This window comes from Euprymna scolopes, chromosome 6 (genome assembly GCF_053919585.1).
Source record: "Euprymna scolopes isolate OS-2025 chromosome 6, ASM5391958v1, whole genome shotgun sequence".
Lineage (NCBI taxonomy): Eukaryota > Metazoa > Mollusca > Cephalopoda > Sepiida > Sepiolidae > Euprymna > Euprymna scolopes.
The window spans coordinates 5,762,156-5,772,070 of record NC_136487.1 but is presented as its reverse complement, the minus strand read 5'-3'; the positions used below and the strand labels follow the sequence as shown (position 1 = coordinate 5,772,070).

The 9,915-nt window shown below is 31.4% G+C and overlaps 1 pseudogene; it reads left to right on the top strand.

Moving 5' to 3' along the window:
• The first annotated feature begins 4,664 nt into the window (after window positions 1-4,664).
• LOC145278435 (U2 spliceosomal RNA) lies at window positions 4,665-4,821 on the top strand (annotated as a pseudogene).
• The last annotated feature ends 5,094 nt before the right edge of the window (window positions 4,822-9,915 follow it).

Here is a 9,915-nt window from a genome sequence, read left to right as displayed (position 1 = left end):
AAAAATAAAAAAGAATCATAAAGCAAAATATCTTCGTTGTATTAAATAATTCTGCTTTAACACACACACACACACACACACACACACACACACACACACACACACACACACACACACACACATATATATATTTCTTAGAACTGCACGCCAGTGGAACTCTCTGCCGCTTGCCTGTTTCTCACCTGACAACAACAACAACTTGGACGTCTTCAAGTCCAACATAAACAAACTCCGTACAAACCGCCCCCTTAAGTAAGACACTCTATCAAAACCCCCAATACTAATGATTACTACAATACTATCTCATTGATTACTGTACACGCAATAACCCTTATCTCTGAGTGGCCTTCGGGCCTTGATAAGTGGTGACCCCCATGTAAATATATATATATATATATATATATATATATATATATGTGTGTGTGTGTGTGTGTGTGTGTGTGTGTATGTAGAGAGAGAGAGATGATAGTAATAGGGCGGGATTGTACAAGATGGAAACGGAAGTCGTACATTTTCTGAACATGTATAATATTTTAGTCAAATTAAAAGCATTTTTATAACTGAGTAACTCCGGTTAAATCTGAAACCCCTTTTAGCATTCACATTCTCTGCTGACTGAACCTATACACACTAGTATGTTTAAGACTTAGAGCGGACATCACAAACGTATACGAATAATATTTTTTCTGGTCTTTCATTACTTCTATTTGAATCTTTAGCCCCATTCTTTCCCTTTCATTCCTATACCTCAACACAGACCCTAATCTGCACCCCTATTGGGTATTGTTTGCATACAACCAAATCTTATTTTTCTCAACATCTGAGGAAACCTCCTGATATTGGCAACCCAATATTTTCATTGCAAACTTTGCTTTCGTATAAGCTGTATCGCCTGAAGAGGTCTCTAGTTATTATTAACTAGCTGACCGAAACATGCTCATGACTGTGTAGCAACATATTACTGCTTATGTAAAAACAAATAAATAGTATACCTTGCTCTACTTTTGCAGTGAGAACTCTTGTATTAACCTCATTTAACTTCATTGGTTAATTTACCTCTGGAAAACAATAATCCCAAATTATATATATATATATATATATATATATATATATATATATATATATATATATATATATATATATATATATATATATATATATATATATAAAATTAAATGAAAATTACAATTAAATTTTCCAAAATGATCCAAGATGGTAAAACTAAAGTATACTATAAATATTAAAGAATTAATATTTATAAAGTAATCTCAACCAGATGTAAAAGCTCGATAAAACCAAATAGGAGATAGAGCTTATAATATAACCCACTTATCAAGTGTTTCCTTTTCAGATTAAATATGTTATTGACGCTTTTTCAGATTAAATATGTTTTTAACTCTTTTCGAAGTGTTTTTAACATGTTTTATTAACTGTTTTCTCTCTCTCTCTCTCTCTCTCTCTCTCTCTCTATATATATATATATATATATATATATATATATATATATATATATATATATATATATATATATATATATACAAAACCTCAAAGGAAAAGAAATAGAAAACAACAACAATCGCTTATGAGGATAATCGGATGATGCACGGATAGAAAGCGCTTGAGAAGAATATGGCCGAACAACAATTATTTACAAGCACCGAAACGCGAACCTGACTACTCTGGACACTTGTATTTTCCATTGCCATTCAAGTTACGTTTCTTTTTCTTTTTCTTTTTTATAAAGCAGGTTTTGGATTTCGAACTGAAACAGGTGTGGAAATTACCCGTACAGACAAAAGGTCAACTATAATGTTGAGCTTTCTTTCTTTCTAAAGAGAACCGATAGTGGGTCAGGTGACCGGAGAGATGAGTAGCAGTACACGGGTGTATGATGGGTACGCGTTACTTAAATATAAGAGTGTCCGAGTTGTTAATTGAAGGCATTTCAAAGTCAAGCCATGTCCCTCCCTCTGCTCCGTGTGTACGTACGCCACTCTCAAGATTTGAATATTTCACCACAGGTGTCGGCTTCAGTAGGCCAGAACTTGAGAAAAAAGGATGAAAAATTTGCCGAAAAAGAAAACCTGTATGTAGACGGTTGTCAGCATCTCGCCTATGAGCAAGACTATCCGTTCGAATTGAAATTTTTATTTTTTTGTTACATTTGTTTTCCACAAATTGCCACTTGGAACGTGATGTGCTACTATTTGGAATCGTGTCTAACATCGTGTGGAGTTGAGAAGTAAGATGTTTGTTCACGTTACATTTAAACTTCTTCAGATTAGTACAGTCAGGGAAGCAGAAAAAGGAAGGGGATTCCAAAGACTAGCAGTCCGAGAAAAAAATCTATTAGTGTAGAAGGCTATGGATCTCAAAGAGTGTGATTTTGCCACTTGTGGGGTAAGTTGGAGGTATATATGAGTTCATTAGAGCACATTCTATAAAAGTACTCGTAATACAAGGATGTGACAGTGCGGCGATGGGCAGAGGTAAGAGTTTGTCTGACAGTGCGACACCTATTAGATTTGAAACTCTATTTGGACTCTGCGTGGGAGAGGCGAGTTAAAGATGCACTAAACCAGATGTGAAAACAGCACTGAATGCATTGACAAATCGTTACATTGTAAAGATGTAGGATACTCTCTGATTTCGGTTATTCTCTAGCGCGGCAGTAGACTGACATTCTTTGCATAAACCTTTGCATTGTCATCAGTGTATTTGTTCCAATTCATATTCCCTGTGAATGTTAGACCAAAGGGTTTAGAAGATAGGGTCTCAGGTAGGAGATATTTATCATGGTAACGTTAGTTGAGATTGTTTGGAAATATTAAAGGAAAGACGCTTTATCTTAGTATCATTAAATGTTACAACCCTATTCCACTACAGAGTGAAGGTATTTTTCTTGGGTTTCTGTCATTACCTTGCTTATGTGAAGGCTATTTCCAAGAACTTTCTACCAGTGGACCACATTATCGCAGAAATGCTTCACATTCAAATCCAATAACACTAAATACTTGTTATAAACCGATGAATAAGACTATTCATCTCTTTATTCAGTTAAAATCCTCTCATAATATTCTTTATCATAAAATCAATAACCAATTAATTTTATTGACCTTTATTATCGACTGATCAAAATCGACTCATCATAATCATACAACTCTATTATTTAACTTTTGCATTTCTTCCTCAAAACAGTTTTTATAATAGATCAGGTACTTTATTCCGAAACAACACCATTGAAAAAGTTATTAAATATTTAGCATTATTGCTAAGGTTTATTGGTTGGGTAGATGAATGCTTAGAAGAAGATTAATAGTAAGAAGGTAACGTAGTAGAGTTAGTTGTGACAAATTGACTATCGAATAAAACAAAAGGTCATCATTTTCAATGAATAAAACATGGAACACAACGAGAATTATGTTTCTGTTTTTTCTTTTGTTTTGAGATGATAATTGAATTAAATCTCTCAAAATTCATACTAGAATTTCCATGACATAATGGATAAAGTTTACTAGGTAAGCCATGGCTGATGGAACGAGAACATACTACCCCCTAAAGTTTTTCGTATGGAATTTGTATTAGATTCCCGAGTTCGATAGAAAGATTCCCGTGATCGATAAGATACACGTAAAGAAGGTGTACATCCCTTAAAGTAAAAATGAAATATTCCAAATCGAACCAACCTTTATTATACTGAATTCCCTTCGTATAAAAATGTAATATTCTAAAATGCCCAATGAATAATTGTTTCAAATTGATAAATTATTGCCACTCACTGTATGGTAGGTGCAGATCACAATACTAATAAGTTATTTATCCTCAGCCAGTGTCTGGTGGGTACATATGAAAATACTAATAAGCTATTTATCGCCAGCCAGTATATGGTGGATACAGATCACAAAACTAATAACTTCGTTACCGCCAGCCAGTGTCTGCTGTGTGCAGATCACAATACTAATAAGTTATTTATCGTCAGCTACTATCTAAAGGGTAAATACTAATAAGTTTGTTATCCCCAGCTAATCTCTTGTGGGTTCAGATCACAATACTCATATGTTCTTAATCGCCAGCCACTGTATGGTGGGTACAGGTCGCAATACTAATAAGTTAGTTATCTCCAGCCAATGCATATTGGGTGCAGACCACAAAACTAATAAGATCAAAGGTCTGTTGTTAATAGATGCTGTTCTAAGCTTTTAAAGCTTTTCTTGGCCTTTTGGCCAAGATCGAGGTGTAGTGTCTGTTCCGCAGATGCTGCAAGCCCCACATGTGGGACCTTGGTCATTGTAGGGGCATACCAATTGTCGCTGTCCAGCTCCCCTACTCTCCGGGGAGTTGGTCCCCATTTCCCCTTCACTCCTCACTTTAAAAATCGGCCTTGTGCCTAATTTGCTCGGTGGGGGAGCAAATAAATACCCTTTTCTTGGCCTTTTGGCCAAGATCAATGTGTAGTATCTGTTCCGACAGATACTGCAAGCAAAGACCATATGTGGCGGAAACTCCACATATAAAACCTTGGTCAATGTAGGGGCAACTCTTTATACCAATTGTCATTATCCAGCTCCCCTACTCTCCGGGGAGTTGGTCCCCAATTCCCCTTCACTCCTCACATTAAAAATCGGCCTTGTGCCTAATTTACTCGGTTGGGGGAGCAAATAAATATCCTTTTCTTGGCCTTTTGGCTAAGATCAAAGTGTAGTATCTGTTCTTACTACAGTCTGTAATTATGTTTGTAACTTTTCCTTGGCCACATAGCTAATATAACGTTTCAAATTCCCTAAATCAAATAATTTTGTGATATGAAGTGGGGGATCACTTTTCTGTATTAATTTAATGTAAAATGATCACCTACTTTACAACCAGTCAGTCTTAAAGCCATTCAAGTCATTCTCCAGATCATTCAAGTTGTTTTTGAAGGGTTCCAGTTATTTTTTAAGCATTCAATTCATTCTTAAGGTCATTCAACTCATTCTTAAGTTCATTAAAGTCATTATAAGTCATTTACTTTTTATTTATTTAAGTCATTTCAGCCCATTTTCGGTCATTTTAGTTTATCTTTAAGAATTTCATGTCAATCCTACATTTACGCATTCATTCATTACACGAGAACACGCGACTAATGGCTATCAACCTTGTTAATTCATGGTCTTATCGGAACTAATATTACACTGATCATTCTACTGAAGGACATTCAATTTTTGCTTATGCGATGATGGGTTTTACTACCGTGGAATTACCACGGGTTCTGCTAGTTGTTGTTGTTATTATTATTATTATTATTATTATTATTATTATTATTATTATTATTTTGAGTTTAGGCGGCCCCGTCCGTGTCATAAGGAATGTATTAAGAGGAAATAAGCACATATATAAGCCAAGATAAGGCGAGCGAATGTTTTAGCATTTTCGCATGACAAATAAAATAATAATGTAATAATCATTTAATTATAAATTAAAAAAAATTAATTTGTTTATTATTAACAAAAATACCTCATAAATACCTAACTAAAAACAATTTTATTCGTGAATTTCGTAAACAAAGCGAGAATTAGCCAATTAACATTCCAGAAAGGCAGTTTTTGTTGTCATTGAACTATTCATTATTTCAATGGAAGTGTTACATCAGCAATTTTGCACGTTCTAAAATCGTCCATTCATATTTAGCCGATCTATCCAGAAAACGGATGTAGAAGGCGCCATCTTTGATGTTTTGATGTCTCTTATGAATGGTGTCAGTGCAATCTGCGATATAACCAGTGCAAAAAAACAAGTCGGCAAAATAAAAATGGCCCGGATAAGCGTTAATAGCAAAGTCTCTCCTTACGAATCAGGTTTATTTAATCGGATTATCTACGTCAATAGTTTCGTGTTATCGCTCTCGACAACGCCTTCTTTTTTCCTTTTTTTATGTATCAATGCATCAGTGTAAGAGACTCTGTCATTCGCAAGTCGCTTAATCGTTCTGTTAAGCTTGTTTGAAATAACACTTTCGAAACTAAACATTAAGATTAAATAATGCTCCCTCCACCGGTAGAAAACCTTTTACGTCTGCAAATCTATTCTAATAAAGTCATATTTCTGTCTGTTTGTTTGTTCACAATTTAATTAATCTGTATAAAAAAATTAAACGGTTTCACAAATTAATTTTAATATTTAAAACGGAAAACTTTTGTATCAGTATGATTTCAATATATACTATTTATTCAAAATAAATTTACATTAAATGAGTAACCTCATTTACATATTACATTAAATAAAATTTATTTTAATAATAAATTCAATGTTATTGCTTATTTGTTGTAATAGAATCGTTTAACTTGTTCTGTTTAAAAACATTATTTTAAATCGATTTATTTAATTTATTTTGAATTAAATTTATATTAAATTTAATTTATTTTCAATTATTAATAACTGACAACAGTTGCGTTTAAAACCGGAAGTAAGCATATCTATTTAAGCTATGAGAGTTATTTCTCCTGTAAGCTATGAGAGTTACTTCGCGTTTAATTTTTATATATCAAGAGGGAATCCGTTTTATGCTTCCCTTAACCTAACAAGTGGCCACTTTTCGTAATAAGTTAATGTATTGGTCAATAGCTGTATCAAGTTGAACCTCAAAATTAGTACTGATAGAAGTTTCAAGTCGCATACAACGTTCTATGCGAGCAAAGAAAACTTCAGTTTGCAACTGAAATCATTTTTCTTTATTCTCTTACGAAATAGAAATATTCTGACGACAACGTTGTATAACAGAAAAAAAACTTCAAATACTGTGCACACCTAGTTGTGATGAAAATAAAACTGATTGCGTTCAAGTTTGCCTTCAAAACTAAAGACAAGCTAAAAATTTACCCAATTACGCTGGACAAAAATAGATTTACATGATCAAGAACACAAAAAAATAAATTATCCAGGAAATAAAGCGACATACCAAACAAGAATAACAAAAAGCAAATGATTTTGTACCAAGGTCAGTTTCTAACGTAAGGATGCGAAGCGCAAGTGTTATTTTGATGGTAAACTTTTATTTTGCCTATTTGATTGCAGAGAATTAGCAAAGGGTAACAGCAAAAACCGACCATTGGCAGAACATTGGTTACAAAATTAATAGAGGCGGTAACCAAGGCTGACGATTACAAATTTATTGTGGAAAACATTTTGGTTTCTATTCAATAAAAATGGTCTGTTTTATCTGCTCACGAGTGATCAAGACACAACAGGACAATGCTCGTCCAGCCAAATCATTCAACATTAAATGTAGTTCCAGATTGTCTGAATTTGCAAATTGAATTAGTTTGTCAGCGTCTAAATAGTCCTGATCTCGCTGCCCCTGATCGGGATTATTTGAATGCAATTCAATCGATTTAACACTGGCAAGCTCGAAATAATGTTGACCAACATATTGAAGCAGTGAAAGAGAGCTTCTATAAATATCAGAAGTCAACGCTTAACAATACTTTTCCAAGTTTGCAGTCTGCAATGGAAGAAGTATATTTTAGTTGACGTAATTCATGTATGTCAGTTTCTATATATTTTACACTTATTTAATATGACAATTCACTAATATTACTCATTTAATGTTGTGTGTGGGAATAAATATTTTTTTGCTTTTGAAAAAATCTAACAAAACAATTAATCTGGAACAACATGGCAGTTATTTTCGCATAACTACTCCGAAACGGAGGGCGTATTCGATTATTTTACTAATAAACTTTTATTGTTTTATTTATATTTAGTTTTATTTAGTTTATTATTCGCAGTTTCATGTTAATTTTGTTCATATTTATACGTTCATGTTAATTTTGTTCATATTTATACGTTCACGTTAATTTTGTTCATATTTATACGTTCACGTTAATTTTGTTCATATTTATACGTTCATGTTAATTTTGTTCATATTTATACGTTCATGTTAATTTTATTCATATTTATACGTTCATGGTAATTTTGTTCATATTTATACGTTCATGTTAATTTTGTTCATATTTATACGTTCATGTTAATTTTGTTCATATTTATACGTTCATGTTAATTTTGTTCATATTTATACGTTCATGTTAATTTTGTTCATATTTATACGTTCATGTTAATTTTGTTCATATTTATACGTTCATGTTAATTTTGTTCATATTTATACGTTCACGTTAATTTTGTTCATATTTATACGTTCACGTTAATTTTGTTCATATTTATACGTTCATGTTAATTTTGTTCATATTTATACGTTCATGTTAATTTTGTTCATATTTATACGTTCACGTTAATTTTGTTCATATTTATACGTTCACGTTGATTTTGTTCATATTTATACGTTCACGTTAATTTTGTTCATATTTATACGTTCACGTTAATTTTGTTCATATTTATACGTTCACGTTAATTTTGTTCATATTTATACGTTCACATTAATTTTGTTCATATTTATACGTTCACGTTAATTTTGTTCGTATTTATACGTTCACGTTAATTTTGTTCGTATTTATACGTTCACGTTAATTTTGTTCATATTTATACGTTCACGTTAATTTTGTTCATATTAATACGTTCACGTTAATTTTGTTCATATTTATACGTTCACGTTAATTTTGTTCATATTTATACATTCACGTTAATTTTGTTCATATTTATACGTTCACGTTAATTTTGTTCATATTTATACGTTCACGTTAATTTTGTTCATATTTATACGTTCACGTTAATTTTGTTCATATTTATACGTTCACGTTAATTTTGTTCATATTTATACGTTCACGTTAATTTTGTTCATATTTATACGTTCACGTTAATTTTGTTCATATTTATACGTTCACGTTAATTTTGTTCATATTTATACGTTCACGTTAATTTTGTTCATATTTATACGTTCACGTTAATTTTGTTCATATTTATACGTTCACGTTAATTTTGTTCATATTTATACGTTCACGTTAATTTTGTTCATATTTATACGTTCACGTTAATTTTGTTCATATTTATACGTTCACGTTAATTTTGTTCATATTTATACGTTCACGTTAATTTTGTTCATATTTATACGTTCACGTTAATTTTGTTCATATTTATACGTTCACGTTAATTTTGTTCATATTTATACGTTCACGTTAATTTTGTTCATATTTATACGTTCACGTTAATTTTGTTCATATTTATACGTTCACGTTAATTTTGTTCATATTTATACGTTCATGTTAATTTTGTTCATATTTATACGTTCACGTTAATTTTGTTCATATTTATACGTTCACGTTAATTTTGTTCATATTTATACGTTCACGTTAATTTTGTTCATATTTATACGTTCACGTTAATTTTGTTCGTATTTATACGTTCACGTTAATTTTGTTCGTATTTATACGTTCACGTTAATTTTGTTCGTATTTATACGTTCACGTTAATTTTGTTCATATTTATACGTTCACGTTAATTTTGTTCATATTTATACGTTCACGTTAATTTTGTTCATATTTATACGTTCATGTTAATTTTGTTCATATTTATACGTTCACGTTAATTTTGTTCATATTTATACGTTCACGTTAATTTTGTTCATATTTATACGTTCACGTTAATTTTGTTCATATTTATACGTTCACGTTAATTTTGTTCATATTTATACGTTCACGTTAATTTTGTTCATATTTATACGTTCACGTTAATTTTGTTCATATTTATACGTTCACATTAATTTTGTTCATATTTATACGTTCACGTTAATTTTGTTCATATTTATACGTTCACGTTAATTTTGTTCATATTTATACGTTCACGTTAATTTTGTTCATATTTATACGTTCACGTTAATTTTGTTCATATTTATACGTTCACGTTAATTTTGTTCATATTTATACGTTCACGTTAATTTTGTTCATATTTATACGTTCACGTTAATTTTGTTCATATTTATACGTTCAC